Here is a 13,338-nt window from a genome sequence, read left to right as displayed (position 1 = left end):
TGTAGCATAGGGTAAATATATAGTATCCTGTATGTAAATACTATGTAACCTATACCCTACAGGTACCATCTAGTATGGAGTTAATATATATCAGCAATCTACTAAAAATGCTATGTTCTAGACCACATATTATAGGTAACATAGATACCACGTACTGTTTAATAGTCAGTGTTTGATATATTCTACAATATAATAGTGGCATTTTATGTAGTATGTATGTAACTGGAGCTATATCTGTACAGAAGAGTCTATATTATGTAGTATATTATCTCTATTCTATAGTATCCTGAGATGTGTACTATTCCTATATATTTTACCGTTTCATTCAAAATAGTAATTATACCATCATACTACATATGCTGTATATTATATATACTACACATATGTAGCCTGTGGTAAATACATACAGCATTACTGGATGCATAAACACGGTATATACATGTAGTAGGTACATCTGTGGAAACTGAGAGTTGAGAGCTTACAGAAGATACACGCTAGCCGTAATTCTTGGTGTAAGTATATAGACACTCCATACGTATGCTCTGTGCCATATACGTACATACATAAGGTGTATGTGTACAGGATTCTGTGTGTGTACCTACTAAGGAGATACATACTGTGTGTATATATGTGTGCCTGTCCCAAGAGGTGAGCAGCTGTCTGTGCATCCCCATATCTGGCTGACATTTAGGGGTGGAAGAGAGACCCTCAGGCTTGGGTAACGAGGGGGGAGTAATGGTGGGGAATAGAAGGGAACAGAGAGGAATGCAGGGAATCACAGGGAATGGTGTGGAATTGTACAGAATGGCAGGGAATGATGGGGAATGGTGCAGAATTCCAGGGAATGGCAGAGAATGGTTGGGATTGGCAGGAAATTTCAGGGCATGGATGAGATGAGAGGAGAATAGCAGGGAATGACAGGGAATGGCACACTACAGTGGGGAATTGAACAGAATGGTGAGGAATCGCAGGGAACGAGATGGAAAAGAACGGAATGGCAGGGGATTACAAGGAAAGGCAGAAAATGGTGAAGAATGGTGGGGAATGTTTGTGAATTGCGTGGAACTGTGGGGAATGCCAGGAAATAGCTCAGAACAGTGGGAAATAGAAGGGATTGGCAGGGAATAGGACAGAATTCACAGATGATGGCAGGAGACAGTGGTGGGGAGGGTATGATTCCCCCTACTCCCTCCTCCCTCTTCTCTTCATCCTCAAGTACTCTAATTTTACAGTCTTCAAAATCTAAACATTAAGCCCAGATTTCATTGTATGATTTTACAGTTCATTACTATAGTTGTGGGTATCATAAACAGCAGCTTAGGACTGAATTACATCCATAGCCATAGGTTCCTTATGACAGAGGTCATAACCACAGTGGGTGGATCTTGCTGTTTCTCTTTCGTACCCAGCACTCCTGCTCCAGAGACCATAGCCCACTGTTAGAGCCATCTCCTCTGATCATGCAGAGACAACCCAGGCAGGGCTCTAGAAACACAGTTTGCTTGGACACCTTGTTTATTTTCCCATCTCAAGGGCTCTTTGGGAGATGAGCTGCTTGAACCCTGAACCAGGACTTGAGCAATAAAGATTTTCCCATTGTTACAATTACTCACCAGTAGCCCTCAAGACATAGCACACAGCACTAACACTGGGAATCAATTGTACGCCTTTGCAGGATCACCTGTGTTACAGATCCAGCCTCCTTCTGAACACATTCAACTGCTGATACAGGTCTCCAGTCCAAGGATCCTCAGTTCTCCAGTACTGCTGGAAACTGGAATGAAGACATTTCCTTCTGAAAGGGCATAATCTGATGATATTTATTAGCAGTTTCTAATAAATAGAAAGTTCTGAGAAGCATCACACGCTATAGTTTCACTACATCATGTATTATGTGGTGTATAGCCAGGCAATTCACAAGCATTCCCCACCATTCTCCACCATTTCCTGCCTTTCCTTGTAATCCCCTGCCATTTCTTTCTTTTCTATCTCATTCCCTGCAATTATACTACATACTATATATGTAATATATCTATTTCACAACTAATATTCTGTATTAGAAAATAATATATTCTATATTTAGAATATAGAATATATTCTATAATATTCTAAATATAGAATATATTCTCTAATAAATTATATATTAGATATATATTTCACATCTAATATTCTGTATTAGAGTATGAACTAAATTATGTATGTTAGATAAATAGTTCTATGATTCTACGATTCTATGTAACCCATGGTTTTACAGAACCAGCAATACGTTCCTACTCTGCCCTGGAGGCCTGAGGAACTTTTTCATGCCCCTCTGTCAGGAGGGGAGAGCCTTGAAACCCCACTGGGACCCACTGAGCAGCCCTTATCCACGGCCCAAGTGCCTCCTCTCTCTGCCCACAGAAAACCTAGGGTGGAAAAACCCCACTCCAAACCCAAAGCAAAACACTCCAACAATTTGATACAAGAGCATTTTCCTTTTTATGTGTGGGCTTGTGGGCTGCAGGCCTGTTTTGCTGGATGAACCAGTGCTTCTGATGAAACCTCAACATCCCTTTCCATCGACCCGCAGATATAATACATTGGGAAGCAGGCAGCGCTGTACAGAGTAGTTACAAGATAGTGACAGAAAGAGAAAGGATCTTACAAATGGAGAGCTCTGGGCTGTACAGCAATTCCACAGTCTAAGGGAGAAAGGGAGAAATAAACTGCCCTGCAATCAGGTCAGTTCTCTGCACAAAATGGAGGGGAAAGCAGGCTCTGCTGCTGCATTTCAGCATCCTCTGCACAAAGCAGAAAGCAGCAACAAAAATCTGCCTCTGAATTGATGTGTCTCCAGTGCAGATCCAACAGGAACAGGGGGAGCAACCTCTTGCTGTGGCTGAGGGCTGCCCCGTTTCATTCCTGCAGTGATGTGCCTGCTGCAGTAATATAGAAATGGCACAGTCAGTGCTGATGGGCACCTACTTATCCTGCACAAGACATCCTGCGCCAAGGGCAAGGTGATAAGAGCCAAGTACCAGGTCCTCCTGGTCCTGCACACTCTTCAGGGAGTATTGAGGCCAAGAGGCTTTTGGAAGCCCCTCAGCTGAGAGCAGGAAGGCAGAAGACTTTTGCCCAAGCAGCTCAGTTAGCATATTCCCCATAATCAAAAGGGAAGGACTGACTAGAGGCCATGCCACCTCACACATCCCCATACCACCACCTGGCTTTTCAGACCAATGTATGAATGCCATCAGACATTGATGTAGTTACATTGATTCACCACCATAGTGAAGTCCTTGCAATTAGTATCGAGCCCAATAAGTACCCAGCACATACTGCAGAGCAAGTGTGCTTGCCCACTTGAGTCTATGGAACCACTCCTGTGAAGCCATTCAGTGCGCTTGGTCCTTGCTGTCTAGATATCAAGACTTGCCCAATCATAACGTTTCTGCATGTGGCCACTCCACTACCACATGCAGAAATAAGCTGCACAGAATGGCAGCCCTCCTACCAGGCAAGTTATAAGCAAGACTGCTGCTGCCTACCTGAAAGAAACTTAACTTCTCAGCCTCACATCAGCCCAGAGAACAAACATCCCTGTGGACCCTGGTGCTTCACCATGACCACACAGGGAGGGAGTTGCAGTGACAAATCCTTCCTTCCCCGCCTCACAAGACCTGATCCAAACTGCAAAACTCACCAGAACATCAGGGTGCTGCACTCCACTGCTGCCAAGTGTCTCACCACAGTCCTCAGAGCCCCAGCCGTCCCTACAAGCTCTTTGCTCTGGACAGCAGATGAACTCCAGTCCCCAACCAATGGTCTTTGCACCATAGAATCGTAGAACAGTTATGGTTGGAAAGGACCTTAAGATCATCCAGCTCCAGCCCCCCCTGCCATGGGCAGGAACACCTCACGCTAAACCATGTCACCCAAGGCTCTGTCCAACCTGGCCTTGAACACCACCAGGGATGGAGCATTCACAACTACCCTGGGCAACCCATTCCAGTGCCTCACCACCCTTACAGTAAAGAACTTCTTCCTTATATCCAATCTAAACTTCCCCTGTTTAAGTTTTAACCCGTTACCCCTTGTCCTATCACTACAGTCCCTAATGAAGAGTCCCTCTCCAGCATCCTTATAGGACCCCTTCAGATACTGGAAGGCTGCTATGAGGTCTCCACTCAGCCTTCTCTTCTCCAGGCTGAACAGCCCCAACTTTCTCAGCCTGTCTTCATATGGGAGGTGCTCCAGTCCCCTGATCATCCTCGTGGCCTCCTCTGGACTTGTTCCAACAGTTCCATGTCCTTTATACGTTGAGGACACCAGAACTTGCATAGTGGCTATTTATTTGAGCTAAAGCTATAGGCATTGTGGGTTTGTTGCTTCACATCTCTGGAAATGAGATCCATGTCTCCCTCAGTGTGGTTAAGTAGATTTGTGCCATCATCTGAAGACAGAAACCAAAGCTTAAAAAACCTGGATAACAAGAAGCATTTTTTGTTTGTTTCCAGTCAAATATAAAAGAGAAAAATACAAAACTTTTACTGACAAATGTAAAAGACAAACGTAAAGTTTAATTTAAAAACAAACTAATAAAAAAGGCTGCAATCCCCTCTGGTTTTACCCTGTCACACAGAGCTAGCATGACAAAACCTGTGATAAAGAGAAAATTGTCTGGCAAAGCTGCACACTTGTTTCTTCCCCTGCTGCAAAGGGGAGGCTGTGGAGTGCCCTTTTTTCCCCTGGGCTGTGTTTGTTAATACACAGTTGGACACGGGGACAGCAAAAAATTATATAGGCTGGTGGGTGCCACATCAGCCATTGAGCTCCAGGCAGCCAGCCACCAACCCCATCCCAGAGCCAAGGGCTCCGAAACAGCAGCCCTTGCCCAAAATTCAGGCCAAAGGCCCATCAGGAGCCTGGCAAATCTGAGCAGGAGGCAGATGTGAATGGCTGCGTGCCTGGGAAGAAGGGATGGGAAACGTGACAGCGGCAGGAACATCGATCCGGCCACGGAGCTCGCATGGCAGCCCAGCAGTGTGACCCAAGGAAAAGCAGAGTGCTTTTCATTACCTGTTAGCTGAAAAGAGATTTGGAGCTGCGAGCAATGGAGATGCCTCCTGCTGGTTTAGCCTCGCTGTGGATGGAGAAAATAGGACTGAGATGAATCGCTGTTTCCTTCCCTGCAAAGGAAGAGCCCGGCTCGCCAGCAATTCCTGCTGCTGGTGGAGACACCCCGCAAGACCCCCCCTGCACTGGCTGACCTCTGGCGTCAAGCAAGAGCAATGCCATAACTGCAATCATTCCTGCTAAAGCTCCAGCTTGCACTGCCGAACCCCCAGAAAGGGAGGCTTAGGGGTGGGTTATTTTGCCAGTGCCTGAGCCAAGGGTGACTCCAGCCTGCCTGAAACGGGGGGGGCATCCTGTGCCCTTCCCACACAGCTGATATTTTATCACCATTAACCCCAAAGCTACAGCTGAAATTCAGGACCTCTGTGTGTTTCACCAAGTTGTGTTTGCCTGTATCACTTCTATCCAAACGTGCTTAGCAGACTGAGCAGGTATTTCAGTTCTAGCCCCATTGACTTACAAAAGTGTCTAAAAAGAGAGTAGAATCGCAGAACTTCTCAGCATCTCCCAAGAAGTGTAAGGGGTTGAAGGCAGAAAATGCCAGTTTTGGTCTAGAATTGCTACAGAACAGACTCCTCTAGTCAAGCTCCCTATCCCCAAAGACCTGTTGGGTGAGGTGATGTCCCAAAACCACCTGCAAATGCTGGGATGCCCCAGTTATGCTGGGCTCCTGTTATCCTCTCTTCCTCATCTTGAACCTGAACCTCAGGGAACAGGGGGTGCTGTTGTTTAAGCCAGCATGAAATGAACAAAGAGCTTGTCTTGCAGCCACTCATATGGCACAACCTAATACTGTCTGCAGTCAGCTTGAACATAAACCTGTTGTTCTCAGTGAAGCCCCAGCACCTTACACAGAAATAAGACACAGCCCCCTATTTAACTGATCCTGTCTTTACATCCTTTCTCTGAAGCAGCTTGTTTCAAGGGCATGAAATACCCATTAAAGAGAGGTATCAGGAGCACCTTCTGGTCCCCAAAAGATACCATAAAAAAGATGGTTTAAGCACTGTGATAATTATTAAACAAACCACCCAAAGACAGTCTTGTTAGGGGCAGGCTAAGCACAAGCAGGAGGTGTCCTTGACAGCTGTGAAAAGGCACATACTCAAGCAAGAATGGAAGGCAAAGAGATGCAGGGATTTGCAGCCCCATTATTAAACAAAGAGGGATAGAGCTGGGCAAGCTACATGCACAGCCCCTTCCCACAGGACAGGCTTCATGAGCACCAGTGCAACCAAGACTGAAAGCAGCACCAGGGCCAAAGACACCCCTTGACCTCCACATAAGAAGGGAGCAGCAGAGAGGAGCCCCAAACCTGGCTGAAATGGACCTGATGCACACACTGACCCAGGGCCCTCTAAGGGCAGAGGCTGAGTTGCTGTCACAGAAAGTGATATATTTCACTTGGAAGAGAGAAAGAGCAATGTGTTTATGGATGTAAAACAGTGATTTAACTAAGTTTGTTAGTAAATGCAACAGTGATTAATCAGATCAGTTAACCTGGGGTTGGCAGAAGAGGATGCATCATCACAGCTCCCATCTTAAAAGCAGATCCCACACCAGATCCTGTCCTAACTCAGCAAGATAGAGGTCCAGGTCCTCCCCTAAACCTCGTACCAAGGGGACCCCAGTTATACTCCCACTGCAGTGGAACATGCTCTGATCTAACCCCACTGGCTTTTTAAGGATGCTGAAGGTACAATTTAGCACCACGTTGGTGCTAAATCTCCCCCACCTGTGGCCATTTGGGGTTGGTTGGTTTGTTTTCTCCAGGAGACAGCTCTTCCCTTTATGGATTACCCAACAGCAGCTGCAAGTGCATCCTTGGGGCTGAGAGACCCCATGCTCCTCCATAGATGTCACGCTGCTCCAGGAAGGACTGAAATCCTGCAGGAAACCTTCCTCTAGACTGTAATAAAAGGGACCTGCAGAAAGATGGGGCTGAAAGGTTTGGCCTGTGGCTGCAAAAGGGACAACTAGAAACAAAACAAACACAAGCTGGCATGTCTTTAACGCACGCCCCAAAGTTAAGTCCCACCTTGCTACCCCCAAGGGCACCCCTATGCCTTGTCCCTGCTGCCTGGCAAGGTAATTACAGAGAGGCGATGGAGCCACCATCATCAAAGGTACAAGGGAGGAGGAAGAGGCAGGACCAACAGATGTGGATTACAGTCTCGATGGCTGTTGTATGGGGCCAAGGGCAGACAAGGGTGTGCAGAGCTAGCAGCTTGCTTCATAATTATATGCCAGATCTCATTGATCCATAATGGCCTGTGCTGGCATTTCATCTCTCGTAAGAAAAACCCCACAAAAAGAAAACCTTTTCCCTGGCAAGTCTTGTTAGGAATGTATCCAAAATAAATACTAAAATAGCACATTTTCTTCCATAAAATTGCCTCTGAGGCCATGCAAAGCCAAGTGCATGTGTGGAATAGGAAGAGGAAAAAGATACTGCAGTAATTACAGCTTTCTTTGAGTGGCTCTGCTTAAGAGGAGATCAAAATAAAGATACATTGAAAAAAATCCTCTTGACTCTAACCTCTGTTAGAGCTTAGTTAACCCACTCTGCCATGTGCAGGCGAGCTGTGGTGGCAGTGCCACTGTAGGGGATTACTCGATCAGGGTGACAGGATGGCTTTCTCTTCCCAAAGATGGATCTTCGAAGCATTCCTGGCTGCTCCTCCTGATCCTGCTGCCCTCTCCCCCCGGTCTCACATTGAATGCATCCAGATATCTCTTTAGTTAAAAATGGTGTTTATCTGAAGGAACAGTTTCAGTAGGGGACTTCTGTTACCTTCTGCAGAGGAATCCCAAATGCTTTGTTTCAGGCCCACGAACGGAACTCTTTTAGGTGGTTTGTTTCTTAGTTTGCTTGGTTTTTGCTTTAACTTGACTCAGGCCACTCACTACATGAGACCCCATCCACAGGCAGCCTCAAGTGATCTGGGGTCACACTGTAGGGCCAATGTCCCGTGCATAACCCCCAACCCAGGAGCATCTACCTGGCTTGCTTTGGGTCCCTCTGGTTCACATCAGCTTCCACTCGCAGCTAAACCTCCTCTGGTCCCCCTCAGGGACATGGGCTGCAGTAACCCAGCACACCAGAGAATATGGACATCCACCAAACCCATCCTCTGAATCCCTTGTGCTGCCAAGGAGGCTGATGGGACAGAAGAGCATGTGGAGAACTTACTTAGGTTCTTTAGGGAATGAGCCCAAAATTACAGCCCAGGTGTAGCAAGCACCTCCTTATTCACATGGATCACAATACCAGAGTTACTCTCACCTCTCCTATTAGGGCAATACAAAAGCTGCATCACTTATGAAAGCCTTTACACATTTCTCGTGCATGTGTGTGTCCAAGTGTTTCATACATCCAACCTTGAAGGGTGAGGGTGTGCAAGAAGAGGTGCAGGCAGCTTTTCATGTCCCTGCATACCAGGGACGTGTGCCAGCTCTCAGCAGCAATGCAAGAGCTGGTGGTTTATTTATTGCCTGGATCTTGACACACTTTGAACTTATTTACTCATGATTTTCAGTTGACCTTTTCATTTTTTCCAGGAGTGTGGAGGGACCCAGAGGGGATTAAGAAAGGATGTGCCACAGAGGAAACGCATCTCGAGCCAGTTCACCATCTGCCACCCTTTATGGTACCACAAAATCTCCATTTCCACAGAGCTACGTGGCTTTGCAAGCCATCCCCCAACTCCATTGCACCAGACACATCCCAATGCTTATCCCAGTTTTCCCAAATCCCAAATTTATTTATCCCAAATTATGAACAGACAGGGAGTATGTGCTCCTTTTTTTGCTGAGCATAAGAGTGTGTGGGGTGGGTGACCTTGTGACAAAACATGTCTGCCTGAGAAAGAAACTAAGAATTCCCATTCCAAACACCAAGAGGGAATTCAGTGGGATGAAGCCATGAATGGAGTCAGTTTTTACCCCGGTCCATTACTCGTGCCTTCCCACAGCTTTTCCTCCAGGACAAGGAGGCGAAAAAATGGGGTGGTTGATTTTATTAACATCAAACTTCATTAATGAAAGCAACTGATAGGAAGCAGAGCTGAATTGTTTTAATCTGAAAGGTAATTTATCAAACAACTGATGCCTTGGCATGCTTGGAAGGAGCCACACGTTCCCCCATTTCTTACCTCAAGCCCTTTGTGGTAGGTTCCCCACCTGTGAGCCCAAACCTTTTCAGCTTCCATCCCATCCCTGGTACCCAGGCTCACCCTCTCACCCACTGTTAAACTGTATTTGACTTTATTTACATAAATCAGCTTAGCAGATGCAGTCTTCATTAATTCCGTGAACTGATGAGGAATATTCTAACCAGACACAGAGCATGAGGAAGATACAGGCAGGTTACAGGTACTCCACTGGAGGGTCTGTCCACAAAAGGCCCCTGGGAAGTTAAATTAGCATCAAAGTGACATTGCTCAGGAAACACTAGGGCACAGCTGGACTCTGTTTCCACCCGGTGTGGGATCACATCTGCAGAGGGAAAATGTAATGTTCTGGAGCACACTTCTGAGGAGGTCTGCAGTCTGACAGATACCAAGGTTAAGATCTGGTAGACAGATACCAAGATTCCTGCAGCATGGTCCAGGAGGATAATGGCTGCCCACCCAGCGCCAGCAGAGAACCATCTCCCAAATCACCGCAGGGGTGATGATAGCTGAAGATCAATGGCAAGAACAAATAGGAGGGCTGGGAAAGACATATTTGAATGTCAATAAATACAGCCAAGCTATAGAGAACATTCATCTGAAAGAATTAATGGGGATCTGGGGAAACCTTTAGCTATTCCTTCCCAACCCTAACTATTCTATGATTCTATGAATATGCCTCAGATAGCACACTGTCGATGCGATAGCAAGGTGGTTCTTAACGCTGCTGCACTGAGAAGCTGTGCGAGCAGCAGACTTCAGTGCTGCATCCTTCCTTCTTTATGTAGGATGCCCTTTTTCTGTGCTGGATGATTTATCTCCTTGCCCCGGGGTAAGAAAAACCTATTTGTGTTCTTTGGTTTCTGGAAGGGAAAGGAAACATTTTCAAACTGTGGAAATCCAGAGAAGTTGCAGGCATTTCCTGAGTCTGCAGAGCCTGCGCTCCACTGTGCTATGCCAGTGCTTATGTGTGCAATTAATTTACATAATACAATCTTAATAACAATGCCTGATGAGTGCTCAGCTGTGCTTTGCCCACACGAAACTGGGGAATCTGTGGCTAAACAGCCAATGCTAAGCAGTGCAGGCACTAAACCAACTCCACCAGGACCAAGCACTGGCTCGGACCCAGCACTGGGCTCCAGCCTGGGCTTTCCTTGCATCACCTTGGGCAAAAGCAGAGATGGCAGCACTCAGAAAGCTCCTCTGGAGGAGGGGACCAACAGGTGCCTGTGCCAGGGCAGTGATAGATGGGGAACCTGGTCCCACACTTAGAGATGGGGCAGCATCGCCAAGTTCTCCCAGACCCCTCTGCCTCAGGGACCACTGCGCTTCAGGGCACTGGGGGCATCTCTCATGCTGTCCAGCTGTATGTGGAGATGAAGCTCCTGGACTTATTCCCCCAAAATAAATAATCCTTAGAGCACAAGGATGGGGAAAGGGAACATTCATAAATGCTGTCAAATAGACCAAGTGGAAATAAACAAACAAATGGGCATCTTACCTTTATTCTATCTCTTTTTTTTTTTACTTGGTTTTTGTTTTGTTTTGTTTCTTCACTTAAAAAAGTGATTTCACTGCGGGTCAAATAAATGTTTGTTTCATTGACAAATGCACTTTCTCCTGCAGCCATTCACAAGGACACATGAGGCAGAGGTCTGCTCGGTGACTACGTCACTAACAGACCGTAGCATGGAGAATGTGGTCCAGGACCTGAATCCACTCTCCCCTCCTGCCTAAGGGCCTCTGCTACATCCTCCCTTCCACATTTCTGTTGCTCTCTCTCTCATCTGCTTTTATACATCTACGGGCAAACCAGAACTATCCTCTGGGCACGTTCGCCCTTGCAGCGAGCTGAACAGCCACACTGGGTACCTGTCTTGACATGAAATGCTCAGTGAAATAACCAAGTCATCTCTAATTAAGTACAAGATGACTGTATTCATCTAAAGGGGCCACATCGATCAGAGCTAACGCTGCGCACGTCAACCACTCCAATTTAAACTTCCTGCCTCTCCGGGAATCAATACATGCAAATAAAACCTCCAGAGAATTTAGATGATTTGATTCTTAACAAAACTGCTGCGATCAGAAAGACCTCGAGGGGAAAGCCAGGCACAGGCCCACCAGTCACACTCCAGAGGGGTGTTCCATGTTGCGTCTGGTGATGGCAGCTTAGGTTTTGTGGTTTGGGGAAGGCAGGTTAGGGGGGGATGCGAAGCTGGATTTCACTTGACTTTGTGTGATTTCCACCAGCCTCAGGAGGAGCTGTGCCTTGGGAGCTGTGCAGTCTGCTCGGGATGGTCCCCTAAGGGATGGCCAGAGAGGTCTGGTCCTGCTGGTGGGCAATGCATGGCAACCCTTGCCCTTGAAAAGACCCGTGCCTGCTCCTCCCCTTGTGGGCAGCATGTAGTGTGGGAAATGCAACACGCTGGTGGATAATACAGGCAGAGGAGAGAGGTTATAGGGGGGAAGAGAGAGAGAGGAGAAGGGATGAAAAGAGGAAGAACTGTATAAAAATACCTCTTAGAAAAGGCTGGTTTGAAGTCCAAAACAGCCAGGAAAAAAGCTTTTATAGCTTCACAGGGTTTTCAAGCCATTACAATGAAAGAAACATTCGGAAGTCGCCACCGTCTCATCATCGCCCATCTCCACTGCTCATCACTTTCAGGCTCGGTGCTGGTAACCTATGGGTGAAGGAATCCCATTTTGAAACGAGGGATGGTCTAATTTGATCTCTTTCTTCTCGGGGAATGATGGCAGCCCCATTCTGATGGCAAGCTTCTCTCTTTGCTTACCTCAAAGATTGTTCTGGTCTCTGAGAGATCACTGCATTTTGGGACAACATCCTCGTAATTAGACAGCCCCTAATTAGATGCCCCACCACCCTGATGCACATTTAAATACCAACAGGAGCCTCTTGAAATCTCCAGCGTGGTGCTGAGAGGCAATTGGAGGTTTCAAATTCTGACATGTCAGCAATTAAACCCAGACCAAAACAGGCAAAAGCTTTTTGTCCTTTTCTTTCCCACTATTCTGAGTCTTCTCACAGAAGCATGGGTGCAATTTAGGGAAAACTGGAAGCTTCAGCTGTGAAACCAGAAGCAGAAGTAGTCAGCAGGCAGCTCAGGCTGCTTGCTTAGGCATTTCATGCTGGCTGCTGCCAAGTGCCCCCAGACAAGCTCCTGCTGCAGCTTAGCCATGGATTATTGCCCTTTTTATATTCTCTTTGGAGGAAATATGCCTTTGTGGGGTTTGGTGACACTGGGGGAGGCTCTGAGAGCACTCACAGCCAGGGGATGGCTGAACAGACTCAGCTGCTGAGAGGGGATAAGGCTGTATTTAGTTTATATATATATATATATATATATATATATATATATATATATATATGCCCCTATATATAATAAAGGCTCCTTCATCCAACAACCAAATGTCCTATTTTGAGCTGCTTCTCCAGGCAGCAGACTGGCAACTAATTGCCAGGCATCAAGCTTAAATAGCCTTGTGACAGGAAAAAACCTTGTGGCTAGGTGTGCTAACAGCCTAAGCGGTAGTCTGTCTCAGCATGCTCGGGTTGCTGCTGGAGGCATTTGATGCAGATTAACCTCGTCTGGGATGTTATTAAAGACTAGAGGAGTGGACAAAGCCAAGGGTTATGGAGCTCATTTATCTTTGCATGCCTCTCTGGATCCATTCATCAGGTGTTCTCTTGCAGACAGTGTTTCTGCAAATGCTCCCTGCACTTGAGCACGGCAAAGCCATATCTATGAGCCAGACCTCACTCTTCCCCCATGTGAAATCAAGCATCTCAGTTTCTATATCTACCAGAGAGATAGGCCTGCTGCTTTTTCTGCCAGATGCATCCTTAGAAGAGGAGAACAATTAGGAAGAACCCATTATTGCTGATGTGCTGTTCAGAAGGTCAAAGACATTGCTTTGTCCTGATTCTGGATCAGTTTGTCCTGATCTGGATTTTACTGGGTTTAGAGAATCAGAGAATCGAAGAACCATAGAATGGTTTGGGTTGGAAAGGACCTTACATATCACC

This window comes from Pezoporus flaviventris, unplaced genomic scaffold (genome assembly GCF_033815535.1).
Source record: "Pezoporus flaviventris isolate CSIRO_AGI_PZ_B2104156 unplaced genomic scaffold, CSIRO_AGI_Pfla_v1 ptg000031l, whole genome shotgun sequence".
In the NCBI taxonomy this organism is placed as follows: domain Eukaryota; kingdom Metazoa; phylum Chordata; class Aves; order Psittaciformes; family Psittacidae; genus Pezoporus; species Pezoporus flaviventris.
The sequence above is the reverse complement of the archived record's forward strand: the minus strand, read 5'-3'. Positions refer to the sequence as shown.